At 49.4% G+C, this 17,465-nt stretch overlaps 1 long non-coding RNA gene across 1 annotated transcript; it reads right to left on the reverse strand.

Moving 5' to 3' along the window:
• Positions 1-244: 244 nt before the first annotated feature.
• On the reverse strand, positions 245-14,772 carry LOC116660375. Its single transcript, XR_004315850.1, has 5 exons — positions 14,475-14,772; positions 12,882-12,997; positions 11,418-11,505; positions 4,417-4,491; positions 245-2,176 (listed from the first exon to the last, which is right to left on the reverse strand). It is a non-coding gene; the product is annotated as an uncharacterized LOC116660375 (long non-coding RNA).
• Between the last annotated feature and the right edge of the window lie 2,693 nt (positions 14,773-17,465).

Raw genomic sequence — 17,465 nt, forward strand, 5'->3', positions numbered from 1 at the left:
GTGCGCTGGTAATTAGGGACCCAAGCAGCCTGCTCCCACTTTACAAGGTTAGTTTGCCCAGAACGACTCCCTCTGTCTCACGGATGGCACCACACGTTGCTGATTCGGTCGGCAGGCCCATAAATCAAGCTTCCCTTTCTTTTATTAAACTAGAGGCCAGTGATGAGGGATTTTATGTTCTTTCCACAAATCTTTTGGGCAAACACACAGCTGTATTTTAGACCACTTTTTTCTTTCAAAACCCAGCATGTGATTCTGTAATCTTGTTCTCCTAACTCAACACATAAAGTTCCCCGTGTCCCTAACGTTCCCCGCCCTCCCAAACAAAACTGAATTCAAGTTTCCTCCAACAATAATAGTACATTGCAAGTTTGCATTTCCAGATAACTTTCACACACGTGGCCCTTTTTTGTTTTCTTTACAGAGCAGAAAAGCTGTTGTAATCTTCCTTTTTAAATATGAGAACATTGAAGCCTCAAACCGAAGAGTAAGCATGTACTAAACATTTATTGGGCACTAGCTTAAGTCATTCCATGTATTTCCCAGTTTGGTCCTTTCAACACCCTATAAAAGCAGTGCTATTAGTGACCCACTTTACAGATCAGGACACTGAGGCTCAAAGAAGCCTAAGAGATCACTCAGAGCCACGTGGCGAGGGAAGAACTGAGCCAGGCTTCTCACCCCCAAATGCACAAAGCCATCTACATGGGCTCCCTGCCCAAGACCTCTTACCCTTGAGTGCCCTCCCTTCCCAGACCCTTTCCCTGGCTCTTCCTGTTTCTGGAGGTCCCATCCATTCTCCTCCATCCACACTCAAAACCACACCCACTGCCGTCTCTTCAACTCCTGCCTCCAGGTGGAAACTCAGTTTCCAGCAGATCCGGCTAAAACCTTTGAGTTGTCATATATTTGGCTTAATTACTGGGTACATAGTACAGACCTAATAAATATTTTTTAAATTAAAACATGAGCCCATAAATAGGAGTAACTACGGGTTGCAATGAATGAGGCATTGAAACCACTAACAATAGCAGAATAAGAACGATTACTATTCCAGGCCGGGGGCTGAGCAGTGAGCCTGCTTTTACCTATTCAGGCCCCACCAAAGACCTAGAGCACATGCCATTAATATTCCCATTTTGCAGCTGAAAGAATGAGGTTCCGAGAGGTCAGGGTTTTCCAAGATGACACGACCTGTAAATGGCACAGCCGTGACCTCAGGCGGGCCTCCAACTCCAACCCCACGGCTCCTCCGCCCCGTAAGTCGCTGTGTGGCCCTGGTCCTAGTGTCCTGCTCTCCCGGTCCTCAGGGCCACGTCTGTGAAAGGCGGGGCATGAAGCAGGCGCTCTCCAAAGCCCATCTCAACAAGAAAACACCGGGGGTCCCTCCAGAGCTCTCCGTCTGTGACCTGCATTCTGCCAAAGGGAATCACGGAGCAGGGGACTCGGAGTTCGTCCATACTTGTGAGTCACACTGTACCTCCTGCCATGAGACGCGCACACCAGGCGAGCATTTTCACTGTAATTTGGGGAGGGTGGCTGAAGGGCTGGGAGACCAGGATAACCCTCTTTTCTCGGGGATAATCCTTTCTAAGCCTCCCTTTGGTTCATTTGTGAAGACGCGTGGTTTGGCCTGAGGGCGATATCTGATGCTTACATGGGGACCAGCTTTGACCCGCAGACACGAGCTGCTGGGAGGTCCCTGGGGTGTCCCTCTGGCCCCAGCTTCAGGCGGGCTGAGGCCTGGAACCGCCAGCCCTGCGGTGCCATGGCGCCCTTTCTCGGGCACCTCCTGCCCCTTCTCACTCTGTTGGAGCTTCTTCCTTCCCTGACTTCCCAGCCAGCCTGCCGTTCCCAGGAGCCCCCCGGAGGACCCAGGCCCTCTCACTCAGCACCCGGGGAAGCCACGCTGCCCACGGGACCACCTCCTGCAGCGCCAAGATGTGACAGGGTCCCCGAGAGCCAGTGCAAAGGAAAAGAGGGACCCAGTTTTGTCTTTCTCTCCTGCAGAATGGGGCCCAGATGTCTTTGGGCTGCTACACCAGAACACCAGAGACTGGATGGCTCAAACAACAAAAAATGATTTCTCACAGTTCTGGAGGCTGGAGCAGATCTAGTGTCCGGTGACAGTCCCTCCCTGGTTTGCTGTCTTCTTGTTGAAGCTTCACTGTCCCACCTGGTGGAGAGAGAGAGAGATCATCTGTCTTGTGTCTCTTCTTTCAGGGGCACTAATGCCATCCACGTGGGCTCCACCCTCGTGACCTGATCACCTCCCGAAGGCCCCCCCTCCTAACACCATCACGTAGGAGGTTTAGGCTTCAAAGTGTGCATTCGGAGGGGCACATTCAGTCCACAGCTTGGGGCAAGCAGGCCACTGTTAGTGCTCACAGCCTAGGCACTCTGCTTCTGAGTCAACGCAGAATCTGCCAGAGAAGCTGAACTGACAGGACAAACCAGAAGTCTCTGCAGATCCAGGCCTGACGGGAGTGAACTGTAGACCCTCCTAGAACCGGCTGGTACAGCAGAGAGGCCTCAGGGAACTGCCAGCTGGCAGCCACCCTGGAAGGCCACCCCTGCCGTGTTTCAACTCCATGCTCATCCCCCAGGAAGCAGGGATTCTGGAGGCGGCACTAAGGACAAGGATGCCAAGAGCCCCCCACAATCCTACAGGCCAGTAGGATAAGCAGGAATTGGCTTCTTAGGAACTTTGAGCCTGGCCTGGGCAGCAGACTGGGCTGGGGGGCTCCAATCCCCTCCTACCCCTGCTGCTCTGTCATCCTGGGGGTCCTCGTCTGCAAAATTGTCAAAGTATTTGCTCGGAGGGTCATCGTGTAATAGGGAAGAACAGATCTGACTCCATATTAGATCATGTTCTTTAACTCTAACCCTGTGCTCTGTTTCCTGGGCTCAGTCATGCTGGTTCTGCACCTTTGGTAAAAGAACATTGCCTAGAGCCTGAAATACGCAGGACAGCCCATTCTCAAGGCTCTGACCTTTGAGGGTAGAACACCTTTTTTTTTTTTTTTTTTTTTTTTTTTTTTTGGCAGAACAGGGAATAACATTTGTCTTGTTGGAGATTTACAGGAACACCATGATCTGACCTACCTGGACAGCTACAAGAACAAAGGAGTTAGACACCAAGAAGTTTGCAACAACCAACCACACCCTCTCCCCCTTTTTGGTATAAAAAGAGCCTGAATGCTGACTTGGGTAAGATAGTTCCCTAGGACATGAGTCCCCCATCTTCTCGGTCTGCTGGCTTTCCAAATAAAGTCATTATTCCTCGCCCTACACCTCATCTCCTGATTTATTAGCCTGTCATGCAGCGAGCAGAACGAGTTTGGACTCAGCAACAATTGTACGGATTCAGTGAGGAAATCCACGTACAGTGTGTAACAGAGCTGTTATCATCATCTCCATTACAATTGATCAGAGGCTCTTATGCCAGTTTTAATTCCACAAACGTGCCAGTTCATCGGTCACCAGCCGGGCGCCTGTGAGAAATGCTGTTTGAGAACAGAGTTCACTCCAAACACTGTCTCCCTCTGCCGGCACCGTCAAAGCTCATCCTCAGCGCTTCACATCGACATCTGTGGTCCCCGCTTTTCCGAAGGCCAAATGCACAGCAAGAAGGACTGACTAGCACACAGCCAGCATCCCTGGGGCCCAGTTTGCTGGCAGGACATAATCCATCTTGTTTTTTCCATCAGCGTCCTCAGGACTAAATTTGTGATTTTTCACTAATGAACGATAGCCAAACAGTACCTGGACCCATGCCTCCTTCAGGACCATGTCTCCTATTCCTGAAGTTTCTTTAGGCTGTATTTCTTCACTTAGTAGAAGTGGGAGTTCTAACTCACCAGGAAAATATGCTTTACCTTCAAAGATGATTTGCCTTGAGTTCTGGATTTTCCACTCTCCTCTCTAAGTGAGAAGCAGCACTGGCCAAGTCCTCCTCTTGAAAGGCATCCGTCCAAATGTGTCTCAAAAGCTTGGCTCGCAGAGGAGCATGAGGGAAAACAGACCCCAGTGAAGATTCTGGAAGAGATATGGCCTTGGGGGCGGGGAGGTGGAGGCTACAGACCCAACTACAGAAGCTCTTCACTCATCTGCTTCATTTGCTGATTTCTGAGTTTTAAGTAAGAGTGTTCAAAACACACACACATACATTTTAAAATACTCGCACCCCATCCAGCTCTCTCATTTTACAGATGATAAACAGGGGACTGGGGCAGGGACAGTTAGCACTGGTGACAGTTCAAATACAAGCCCCCAACCCCATGACCGTGGTCTGAACACAGTGTTTTCTGACCCTGGGAAAGGACCTTGAACATCTCAGCCTCCCGGAACCATCTCAGATCATGGCTCCTTCCTAATAGATTCTTCAAGGTGAGGGGGAAATACATCTTTACTAACCAAGTCTTCTTTAGCTATAGATGTTCTGACAATTTTTTCTGTGCCTTCATTTGGAGACCAGACATCCTTTATCGGCTAAAACAAAGAGAGAAAGCAAATCAGGTGTCTGGAGGCCAGATACTATTCACAAATGTGTACATTTGACCTGCAGAGTATTACCATTTTTAAAAAGGAATATGTTGTCAACACTTAAAAATCAGGCATTTTTGCATTATTGAAAAAAAAATCCAGAGTTTAGTTTCTCTCGTGGGGGAAAAAAATCAGACAATCTGGCAACAGTGGCTCTCATTTTCCCATGGTGAGGACTGGCTGGAGCTGAGAGGCTTCGTTCCATTGAGAGGGGGCACAAGCTCCAGGTCCCCTGCAGCCCCCACCCCCACCCCCGCCTCCTCTGCCTGACAGCTGCCCTCTGCACCCACCACCACCACCTGCCCGCCTGCAGGGAGGCTGTGAGCTCGCACCCCAGAAGCAGACCTTGGAGCTTGAGTCTCTCATTACACATTCCTCTCCTGCCTCAACTTCCCCATCCTCACCCCTCTGCCCATCGAGCTGCTCCTCGGAGCAGAAAAAGAAAGACCACTTCAGCTAGCATCTGGAACGTGGGCAACGTCACGCTGGCGTCTCGGTGTTGCCGTGTCGGACACAGCAGTGCAAGGAAACGACTGCTGAGCTGATTAATGATGGATTTGTCATCAGCGCTGGACCTGCCTGGAAGTCTCAGCTCTGTTTCCATGCGGAAGTTTAACAAAACACTGATGTGTTTCATATCTAATGAGAGTACATATTCCCCCCAGGAGAGTGAAATTTCAAGAGAGAAAATTATCCAATAAGGCTTCCTCACACTTATCATCCCAAAGAGACAAGACTCCATTGAGTCCAAAGATAAGATGCGCCAGACCGAGTGCGGAGGGAAAAGACCTCCCTGAAAAGCCTGCCTGGCCTGGCATCGGGGCAGGGTGGCTGGGCGGCGGGCGCAGCCTGCAGGGGGACACCTGTCATCGTGTGAGCCCTGCAGGAAACCTAAGCAGCCTCCCAGCTGTCCCAAGCTGAGATTACCCTATCGCATCCAGAATAGACTTCAGAAACAAAACCGGTTTTTGACTTCGCTGCCTTCTAGTTTTCTTCTCCCCTTTTTCTTCTTTCCAGCTGCCTTCTGTGAGGCCAGCCCAGGAGTGTGGGGTCCAGGCCCCCCACAGCCACCCAAGGCAACCCTGCTCTGCAGCGGCAAACAAACCGACAGTGTTTGTCCTTTGAGTGGGTGCCCTTCTCGGGCATTTACATTTGCATTTTCAGAACTGCTTCTGGAAAAGAAGTCACGCTAATGAAGAGTTTTTTATGAAGAAGGGATAAAGGTATTTCAATACAAAGAGAAAAACAATACAAAGAGAGGAGTAGAATGCGAAAAAAAAAAAAACCCTTAAAATTAGAGAGGTAAATACCAACCCCAACCAGGAAGAAAAAGGCAATAAGAAAGCCGTCCTGTACACCACTATGTGTAAAACAGATAAACAAGAAGATTTACTGTACAGCACGGGGAACTATATTCAATATCTTGTAATAACCTATAATGGAAAAGAATCTGAAAATATATATATATACACACGTATAACTGAACCACTTTGCTGTGTACCTGAACACAGTATTGTAAATCAATTATACTTCAATTAAAAAAAAACAAAGAAAGCCATTGGGTGTTGAGGCCCTTGCTGACTCATCAGTCCTGCAAGGGCAGGCATCACGACACATATCTTGCAGAAGTGAGGCTCCAACCCCACAGTGGTGGTGCTGCTGATGCCACAGTCCAGGGGCCAGAGGCGGCCGGACTCCAGCCAGTCTGCTTCTCTCCACTATGCATTTCTTGAGCTAGGGTTTGAAATCAGCCAGAGGAACTACAGAATCCCGTGTAATGGCCCTCTCTGAGCCATAGTAAGCACTGAGGACAGTGTCAACTGGGGTCTCGTTACAGCCATACGTGAATACGCCTGACAGGGGTTATTTGCCCCCTGGTTTTTGGAAACCCCGCTGCCTCAGTTCGATTTCTGTCTCAGGTTTTCACTCGGAACGGATTGTGGCTAAGACACCCAGTGTGTAGTGAGGAGTGTCCCGCCACACACACGAGAAAGAGCCAGACTTACATGAATCACATGTGCCGAGCCCACTGACCAGGCAAAGCTGGAGAAACCACCTGCGCCTGCGCTTGGTGTTGGCAAGACATAAACAAACATCTTGATTCTCCCCCCTCAGTCAGCTCCAGGCCACTGAGTCACGTAGCCTGTGCCATCTTGGCCGGGTGCTCCTGACCTTGAGGGCCCAGCCCTTCCCCACTGTTTGATTCTATTTTCTATGTAGAAAAGAAAATGTGGTAGTTAAGATATCATCATGTACTAACTGAGGATGATCCAAGATGTCTCCAAACCAGCTTGAATCAACCGATCAATCAAGCAATTGTAAAATGTGAAATATTTGATTTTTTTTTTGGTTGTTCCCTTTAAGCTGATTTGTCCTGTGATAAAGGCAATATGTATACTCAGTGATGACACTTCGGAAAATATTAAAAATACGTTCCAAAAATAGAACAAAAGAGTTGTCCCAGGTCCTACCATCGGTGGACAAGCACAGTTAACATCTTGGTGTTCCAGCTCTTTTGCAGGGTGTGCTTATGCATACATTTGGGGGATTTTTTTTTTAACAGAATCGAGCTCAATCTCTTTGTATCTTTTGTTTAATTTAAAATTAAGACAAATGCATTTTCTCAAACCATTAAATATGAAACAGCTTCCACTCCTTTATTTTCACTTCTAGGTGTCACGCACAGGCTGGGGTCCCAGGATGAACAGGACAGTGAAATCCCAACCTTCCACCCGGTGCTGAAGGTGGGCGTCCAACACTCACAGTGACCAAGCGGATGGTTAAGTCGGGGACCCGAGAACACGAAGAACTGGACACGAGGGGCCCCGGACTCAAGGCAGGTGTCGCACGTGAGCAGCCGCTGCTGCACAGACCCGCCCGCCCCACGTGAGGGTGTCCTTCCCGCGATGTTGTGCGCACTCCACGTATTTATGCACCGACTTGGTTTGAGAACAAATGTAGATTCAAGTGTATTTAGTTATGGGAATTTGCAAGGTAGCTTTAAGATATCATCATGTAATAACTGAGGATGATCCAAGATGTCTCCAAACCAGCTTGAATCAACCGATCAATCAAGCAATTGTAAAACAACCAGCAGCCCCTCAAAAGTGCCACCTGCCCAGGAGCCTTGGCCAGAGGAGAGGTCCTGGGCTGGGAGTCCTCCCCGGAGGGACAGGCAGCATGAGGCCATAGCAGGACCTCTTCTGTCCACGCCCACCTCCAGCACAGGAGGCCCCTGAGCTGTCCCTAGGGGGGTGCCCTGTGGCCTGGAGGGCACTGTGATAGTCGGCCCACAAGGCAACCAGTAAATGCCCCCCTGGCTGAGTGCCCAAGGGGTAGCCCCCATTCAGACACTCCAGTCCCCAAAGACATGGCTTCAGAGAGGTGGGCCTGCAACCGTGGGGCGGGCAGAGTCGGAACCAGGCCCCACGCTGGGAACTCAGCCTCCTTCAGAGAGACCCGACCTAATAAGAACAGAGGTAGCCGGCAGCCTCCCTACCCCACCTTGCTGTGCCCCAAAAAGGAAACACCTTAGTCTTAGTGACACTTAACCCAACGGCCAGCTGAAGCAGCATGCCAGAGGCCCTCTATAAAAAGTTGTACGTGTCAAGCATTTTAAGTGAAGCTGGGATTTTTCTTTTTTTTGTAATTTATTATTTATTTCAATTGCACAGGACAGAGCATGGGCCCGGACATGGAATGTGTGCTTCACATTTTGCGTGAGTGACTCTGCCCTGTGAGTCATCTGCTCTGTAACCTGGAGGTCTCTGGCCACCTGCACACAAGCTTAGACACCAGCCCCAGCCTCCATCGCCCACTGCTGAGTCTGCTGATTCAAGTGCTGACCTCCCCCAGGAACACCCCGGCAGACAGACCCAGAAATAACGCTTTATCTGGGCACCCCGTGGTCAGACAAGATGACACAAAATTAACCATCACATCATCCCTGGGCACTGGAATGCTGCCCAGCTGTTAAAAGAAATTATTTCGATTTTAGCACATTGATGTGAAAAGATGTCCATGAAACATTAAATTAAAAAAAGAAACCTAGCCACAGAAAAATATGTATATTAGGGTTCCTTTCGGGTCCAGTGTGTGTGTGCGAATAGAAAAATATTCAGAAGGACAGCCAACTAATTGTTAACTGTGGTTACAGCCAGAGCAGGGTTTAGGGTGGTTTTTACTTTCTCAATTAAGCTAGTAATTGATTACTTTTGTTACTAGCATGTATTATTTGAAAGTGAAACTTAAAAGTTATCCATTGTTTGAAAAATAAATATCAGTGTTTGGGTTCACTTAGTGCTGTGGACTCAGATATTTGTCATAAGCAGCGAGGTATCTTTACTTCAAAAAAAAAAAAAGGACTATTCATAGTAATTACAGCCCTGGGCAAAACCCCTGGCGACCCCCTGGCACCTGTGGGCTGGGAAGCGGACAGCAGGGTGCACACTGCCGCTCTCCTCCAAGAACAGAAGGGCGGCGGCGCCGAGCATCCACGGACGGCCCAGCGGAGGAGCAGAACTCGGCCTGCTCAGCGGCGAAAGTGAACAAGCTAGATCACGCGCTTAGAAAGACACACATACACACACGTGAATTTGTTTAAATCTCCATCTACGAAGATTTCCTGCCAAAGAAATTGACCTGCCTCTGGTCCAGCCTGTAGAAGGCGACCCATTGGTTGGGGAAACGACAGTGGGGGATCAGGTTTGCTACGGGCTGCACGTTTGTGTCCCCCCAGAATTCACGTGTTGAAAGCCTCCTGCCCAACGGGATGGTATGAGGAGGTGGGGGCCTTGGGGCGGTTCGGTCAAGAGGGCAGAGCCCTCATGAGTGGGATGAGCACCCTTATAAAAGAGGCTCTTCCACCACGTGAGGACACGAGAGGCCTGCAGCCCGGAAGAGGGCCCTTACCTGGCCTACACCAGGACTCTGATCGCAGGCTTCCAGGCTCCAGAACTGTAAAGGACACGTTTCTACTGTGGATAAGCCGTCCAGTCTGCAGTGTTTGGTTACAGCAGCCTGAATGGGCCAAGACGGGCTTCTCTCATGTCGCAAGAAAGCCAAGGGAACCCCAGAATGAGAACTGTTCTCCAGCCAAGTGACCTGGTTTCCTCATGCTGGTGGCATAAAAACAGAATGCAAAAGGGATGCCCACACTTAGGGCTGGATCCTGACTCAGACCAGCTCTAAGACATGTTTGAGACAATCGGGGAAATCTGATTCTGGAGCGGGTGTTGGATGATAAGGAATTATTGATAATTTTGCTACATTGAATAGTAGCTTTGCAGTTACGTTTCTCCAAAGTCCACGTGTTTTAGCACTGTATGCAGCCAGCAGTCAGGATGAAATGACACGGTGCCTGGGATGGGGTTTAAAATGCGTCGGCAAAGAGGAAGGAAGGGAAAATAAGCAAATGTGGTGAAATGGGGTCAACCACAAACCCTGAGCGACAGGTAGAGGAGTTCTCTATAAACCTCTACTCCTTTTGCTGGGTATGGGAATTGTAGGCAAAAGTATAAGAAATGGGCTGGAAGGAAACACATGGGTCCTGAGGACGGCAGTCTCTTGGGGCAGGGTGGGGCCTGGGGCAGTGGGTAAGAACCACTGGGACTCCCACCTACCATCAAAACAACCCCTGTGGCAAGAATGAGTAGATAGTTTTAACCACCCCATCTGAATGGTGTGATCACAGGGGTTTGTATGTTCTCTGTACTTCTGTATATTTTTTTTAAATTTTTCAAAATAAAAGTGGTTTTAAAATATAAGCCAAAGGAAGATAAAACAAAAGCATGTGGAACCCATGGAAAGAGATATTCCTTAGAGACCTGAGAATCAGAAAGAGGTTAATTGGGAAAGTTACGTAAACTGTGTATTTTGGCCTCTTCATCTGTAAGATGAAAACAACAGAAGTTTCTAACTCAGGGGAAGAAAAAAATCAAGCTGAGGACCAGGGCTCAGCCCAGCTTGCGGAACCAGGTGCAAGGACGTCTCAGGAGCTGGGCCCCTGGCCTTGCAGGTGTCTTGGGCTGCATCAACCGCCAGAGCATCACAGGTCCTGGGAGCACACTGTGGGCATCGAATGCCACCCAGGAATGTGATTCACATACGGGTAGGACCAACCCAGAGGAGCCCAGACGGTTGGCCACCCTGCACAGACACGAACGGAGGGGCCCAGAGAGGGTCGGGCATCCGGGGCTGGGGGGCTTGGGGACTTCCCTCTTTAGGAACAGCACCCTCTCCTACAGCACTATCGATTATTGGTCGGTATTTAAAAGCGCCATACATTTAGCCTGTAAGTAACTATCAGGTCCCTACTGCCTGCAGGCACTCAGGTACCACACAAGAGTGGCTGGTGTCAGGGTACGGGGGCTGGGCATCGTCCTGGCCGGCCAAACCCGTAACAGGAAGCCCCCTTGCATGCTCAGCCATCCTCACCCGACTCCGTGGTGTCAGCAATGGGGCATCACCACGCCTGTTCCTTCTCCTCAAGCACTTGGACCTGTGCTTGCCACGTGGAGGCCCCCAACCATTATTACAGGTGTGTCCTCCAAGGTCCTTGTCCGTTCCCTCCTTCCATCCTTGGGAACTGCCCCAAATGCCTCTTTTTAACAAGGGCTCCCTTCCCTGGGGGTCTCGGGTGGGTTCCACATAGCCTTGTCCCAACGCTCATCTCCCCAGGGAAGACCTGGGGTCATGCCCCTCCCGCAGTTTCAACAGCAAGAACATCCTCAGAGAGATGACAAACACATCCAGGAGATTCCGAGGAAGAAACAGGGCAGAAATCTTGCTCTAAAGAAACAGAGGGAGAAGGTGGGAGATGACATGTGGGTCAAGGACGCCCAAAATAAAACTGGTGAGAAAGCAAATCCTACCTGGGGTCCTGTGAGATGCTGGCCCCTTACTTGGTGCTTTGCTGCTTTCCGTACTTTGAAAAGTGGGTATCATCAGAAAAATATAAGTCTAAAGGAATTTTTAAAGACATCATTTCAAAGTCAGCACAGTAATTTTTGCAGCCATAAGATTTCACCTATTTTTCATTCAACACCTCTTGACATAGAATCCGGAACTTGAACACTGATTACCCACACAGAATCAGGTGCTTGCAAAATTGCATTTGGAGGACGAGTACCATCCTGTGCAGCAAATGAAGCCAAGCCAGTTCAAAGTTACGGAAGTATTTGCTACCACGTGGGGCATCTCGTGACGGAGCCCCGGCCATTTGCGAAGAAAGGTTCAGCTGCACAGAGTAATCACAGCTGGAATAACCTGCTGCTTTACCAACAGCCATCTTTTCCGATTTAAATCAGCAAATGCAAATGTGACAGTGCCATCCTGCCCACACCTCAGCCCTAGAGGACCGGCTTCAAGAAAATCTACAAAGCTGGTTCTGCTCTGAAATGGAGACAAACACAAGTTTTGACTTTGGTCTTGGTGGGGGGGCTTAACTGCAGGCCCCACACTGCCCTCCTGCCCCACTCCGGGAATCTAGTCCTTTGCTGGCCTTCCCCTAAGCAGTCAGGGCTCCTCTGAGAGTGTCCTGAGCCTGTGTCTCTGTGTCTTCCTGTTCCCTGATGGTGCTGAGGGCAGGGTGGGAGTGGGCGGGTGCGCGGGGCATGGGTAGGTGAGCACCAGAAGGAGGGAGCAGGCTGCGGGGTGAAGGGACCAGGAGGCGGTTGCCCTGCAAAACGCAGCGGATTTTTTTTTGAGGTATTTGATAAACCAAATACAGGGTGATTAATTTGCACTAACATGAGCTGATTTGTAAAATGCAAAACAGTCATGCATTATTCATGCCAGATAAGTAATTCGCCGACTGGTTCTCTCCGATCAGGCATCCTGCACACAGGGACCGGCAGGCAGCAGCCCCCTGGCACTCATCACTCACAGAAAACGCAGGGGCAGAAGGGCGATGCCAGGCCCTGTCTGCCAGGCTCTGAAGCTGTCACCTTCTCATAGCGTTAAACACAGCCGCAGAATGCAAACATTAAGGTAAGAAGAAATAATGTAAACTTAATTCCAACTTAATTACAAGTTGAAAAGAAACTGGGGGTTGTCTTGCATTTACTGTTAGATCCTGTGGCCTCTAACAGCTCCTGGTACAAGCTCTCTGCTCAGTAGATACTTGTTGAATAAATGAATCGGTGAATGAAATTACCAAAATAACTGATGCCTTATAAACGTATAAACTATATTCAGTTCAAAATAGTCAGCACTATTCAGTTCAAAAGAAAAGTGGCCACAGTTAAGTTAACTGAACATTAGGATAAAAAAAAAAAAAAGAACAGAGGCCTTGCATCATCATTTTAAAAATCACAGCTATGAGTGGAAATGAGTACCTTCATGTGCATTGGTGACGCTGCAGTGCCAGCAAGGGGCGTGTCCTCCGTCCAGGTGAGATGGGGTGGAAACGCTGGTCACATCTGTGGCACCACAGTCTGCACCTAGGCTTGAACTTTCCAGATGAGCAGGTGAAAAGAATTAAGCTCTTATTAAAAAAAAAAAAGACCCGCAAGCACATGCTCTGTCATAGATGGAACGAGTCACGTTAGGTCACATCAGGGATAAAAGCGATGCTGGCATTTTCTAAGTGGCACAATGGGACACCATCTGGAAGCTACAGAGGACAGCGGGTGATGCAGAGCATCCTTCAGTCCCACCAGGCTACAGGACTGTCCCCCTTCCCTTCTATCCCCAATGAACCCTGAAGCATTGCAGTTAGCTAAACTTAACTTCCAATCCAGAAGAATTTTGGGTTGTTTATAATCCTACCACCCATTGAGGAGAGAGCCTTGTCCCCTGGGCTGCCACACATTCCACTGAGCACCCTGCAGGGCTGGGGTGTGTGCTGGGAATTGGAGCTGGGGCAGAACTGAGTCCCTCCTGACAATGAGGGAAGAAGACTTGGCAGCTGCGTTGGGGATGGTGTCAGAGGGGGACACTAGCGCTGTGGCTGATAAACCTCCAAGCTCAGAGACTTGCCCTCCCGAAGGTTCTTTCTTGTTCACAGGCAGCCCAACATGAGTGGTCAGCAGGCAGCCCTCCCCATGGCAATTCAGGATCCAGGATCCTTCCAGTTCATTGTGGCTTCTACCTGAGACAGGCTGGGACCTGGAACCTGGGACCTCAGACCCTTTGATGCAGTGCTTATACCCGGACAAATGTCTCCTCCAGCAACAAAATACAAAGAAACTATAAAGGACTAAAAATAACTGCACCCACGCACAGCTGGGGCAAATTATGAACAAGATTCAAAAAGACTGAAAACCCAACTGCCACTTTTGAGGGAGCTGGAAAGACACTAAAATCTGTACCTGGTCTTAGGTAGAGAAAAATGCGAGTACCAGAGCCAGGCTCATTGCTCTGACATCACATGAACAGGCACTCCCCGCTTCAGGATAGCCTGGTGCTGTGCATGCAAATTTTAATTGTAATGTGCAGTAGTGCTCCTGAAATTATATCCACATTTTACTCATATGGCTATTGACATGTAAGCTGTAAAGAAGGTATATTGTGTTGAGTAGGGTCTCCCCCAAAATGCATGCCCATCAGGAACCTTAGAACGTGTCCTGATTTGGAAATAGATATAGTTAGTTAAGATGAGGTCATGGCTGGATTAGGGTGAGCCCTAAATCCAATATGATCAATGTCCTTTTATAAGAAGAGGAGAGACACACGGACACAGAGTGAAGAGTACCATGTGGTTTTCAGTTCTGCTGAAAAACCTGAACTTGGAATTAAACAATAAAGAACATGGACTCTCCCAAGTATCAGCCACCTGTGCCCCCATTAGAACACAATCATCATGGTAATTATGAAATTGTAATAATAAATGATGTTGGGCTATTTGGAAACTGTGCTGAGCCTGTGGCGTTTACAAGATCACCCACGAAAGGTTCCCTCGTTGAGCTCTTTTACAGTCTGATACCAACCTGGTCAGAGTTCCCTGGTGACTGCAGCTGGGAGCCCAGAGGGGTGAGATGCACCTCCCAGGAGTCTTTCTTGGGACGGCTCATGCAGAATGCTGCCCCAGCATGTCCAAGCATCTGTGATAGACTGAGTGTGTCCCTCCTCAAAATTCAGATGTTGAAGAAGCACCTCCAATGTGATGGTTTTTGGAGGTGGGATCTTTGGGCAATGATTAAGGCATCTTAGATGAAGTCATGAGAGCAGTACCATCACGATGATCCCTTCCAAGAAGAGACAGGAGAGCTCTGTCTCTCTGCCTCCCTCCCCCTCAGCCCCTCCTGTCCCCTCTTCTCTTCCTCCCTTTTTCTCTCCCTCCTCTTCTCCTCTTGTCTATTTGTCTCTCTCTCTCTCCCCCTCCCCGTGAATCCTCCCCTCCCAAGGCAAGGCCACACGAGGACAGAACAGGAAGGCAGCTGCCTGCAAGCCAGGAAGAGCGTCCTCACCAGGAACGGCATCTGCTGGCACCTTGATCTTAGACTTCTCAGTCTCCAGAACCGTGAAAAATAAATGTTTGTTGTTTAAGCCACCCGTCTCTGGTATTTTGTCATGGCAGCCCTGATTGACTAAGAAAGCAACTGAGATCTCTTTTAGAAACTTGAATAACATTTAACCAGAAAAAGTCAACAGGCGCCATATGGCAGCATTCTGACTCGGCTTCAGCACCCCCGGCCTCCGCACCCCACCCCCACCCCTCTGTGAGCATAAGTGGTCACCAGGTATTTTCAGACCGTATTTTCCCTACTGGACTGAACAGAAAGACATAAATACCATACTTAGAACACCACAAGTGTCTTCACCAGGCACAATCTTTTTAAGGAAATAATAGATCTTCCCTTTATATATGATCTTAAGTTTTTTCCTACAAGAGAAAAAGAAGAAACCAAACTTTACATACAAAATTATGCCTTTCAGATTCAAAGCACTTGATCTGTGGCAATTCGGACCCAGAAGCTTCTTATAAGAAGATGAGCACGGCTTTCCCACGTGCACACGGCTACACCGCCATGAAGCTCTCACAGTCAGGAAGATCACCTCTTGTGGCTGCTGTTAGTTTCCTATTTCAGATCATTCAGCGTATCAAATGATCCCAAATCTAACAGCTTCAAAAAACACTCGTTTGTCAGCTTACAGCTCACTGGGTGAGAAGTCCACCTGACCTGGCTGGGTTCTCTGCCCAGGGTCTGACTTCAGGTGGGCGTGCTCTTTCCTGCAGGTTCTGGGGGAGAGTCAGCCTGCAGGTTCTTTCAGGTGTATGACTGGGCTGTAGGACTGATGCCCCTGTTCTGTTGCGGGCTGTGAGTCAGGGCTGACTTTCAGCTCCAAGAGGCCACCTGCCTTCCCTGCCACACAGCCCCCTCCATCTTCTAAGCCAGCAAAGGACACCTCCTTCTCATCAAGTCCCCCTCACACTTCAAATCAGGTGAGCCCTGATTAGGCCAGGCTCACTCAGCGTAATCTCCTTTCACCAAAGTCAACTGACTTGGGCCCTTAATTACATCTGCAAAATCCCTTTACAGCAGCACCAAGATTATTGTTTGATTAATAACTGGGAGGTGTGTGTGCACTGGGGCAGGGATTTTGGGAGCCATCCTAGGATTCCACCTACCACAGCGTCTTGGCTCTGGTTCATCAGCCTCATTATCTTCTTTATTCAAAAAGAGCAGGGAAAGTTGTCTTACTTCTAATTATTTCAATATGCCAGAAAATGAAACTTATTTTGGAGCTCACAAACTATTCTGTGGCCAAATTGGCGATATTTCAGAGACCAAACTAAAATCCAGCCTCCTCTAAAACCTGTTTGCACGGGCCTAGCAGTAAAGTCTCTCCCAGCTATTACCATCATCAGAATACCCCAGGGACCACGAACCACCCAGTGGCGCTCCAGGGACAACTGCGGCCTGCACAGGTCAGCCTGGCCACCTTCTCACCAGCACTCACTGCTCTCAGAAGGAGCTCTGCTGTCTAAACCCTCTCCTCACAGTAGGTGTGGTCCTGACCGGCAGCATCAGGACCTCCTGAGAGCCTGGAGGAAATGCAGAATCTCAGGCCCCATCCCAGATCTGCTGAACCACAGAATCTGCCTTTCAACAAGATTCCACAGAATTTACGTGCACCTTAGAGCCCTGTTCTAAACCACACACCCAAGGACCAGAAATAACTCGTTCTGCACTGAAGACATGGTGGAAGCTGAGCACACCACCCCTCCCCGCCCAAGTCCACGCTGGTCCTGCACCAGCCAAACACTGATAATGGCTTAGATCCACACTGAATGTGACCACAAGAGAGGAATCTCCTGATTCAGCCCATGATTCCCTAAAATCTTTCAAGTCTCTCTGAGTAATATTTTCCTTAGATGCCCAATTCTCTGGGTTTGGCTTTCCCTTCTAGATACCCCCTAGTTACCTACAGCTGGGAGGGCCTTGAATTTTCAACCGTAGCCCCAACCTGAAGTGCTCACTGGGGTCACTCAGGGACCCCCACGGGTAGAGGAACCTCCACTTTCAATGCTGCCCACCTCTGGGAGGAAAAGAGAGGAAAGAGAGCTCTGGAGGGTCTCACACCAGCACGTGAGTGAACAGAGTCATTTTGGCCCAAAGCTCATTGTCCAGCACTGGTCACGTGCCCCACCGGGCCCCAGGGCAGGAAGTGCCAGCCAGCCACACCCAGATGTGGAGGGCTGCACTATTTAGTCACTCAGGACATGCCAGCCAAGGCTGGGAAAAGCTGGCGGAGAGGATGCAGGTGGCCCAAAGGCCCTCTAAAGACCCCTTTGGCCACCCCACTTCTCAGAGCATTCTGGGAGGACAGGATGTGATTCAAGGAGCCCAGGGGGCCTTCTCTAACAGCAGATTGTCTGACAGATGACGAGGGTGCAGGTGGCCACACGGCCTGAGCTGGCGTCCCTCTTGGTCCAAACTTCTCTACCTGCCCTGGTAACAGAATCGGGAACAAGA

This window comes from Camelus ferus, chromosome 28, assembly GCF_009834535.1.
Source record: "Camelus ferus isolate YT-003-E chromosome 28, BCGSAC_Cfer_1.0, whole genome shotgun sequence".
NCBI classification, from domain to species: domain Eukaryota; kingdom Metazoa; phylum Chordata; class Mammalia; order Artiodactyla; family Camelidae; genus Camelus; species Camelus ferus.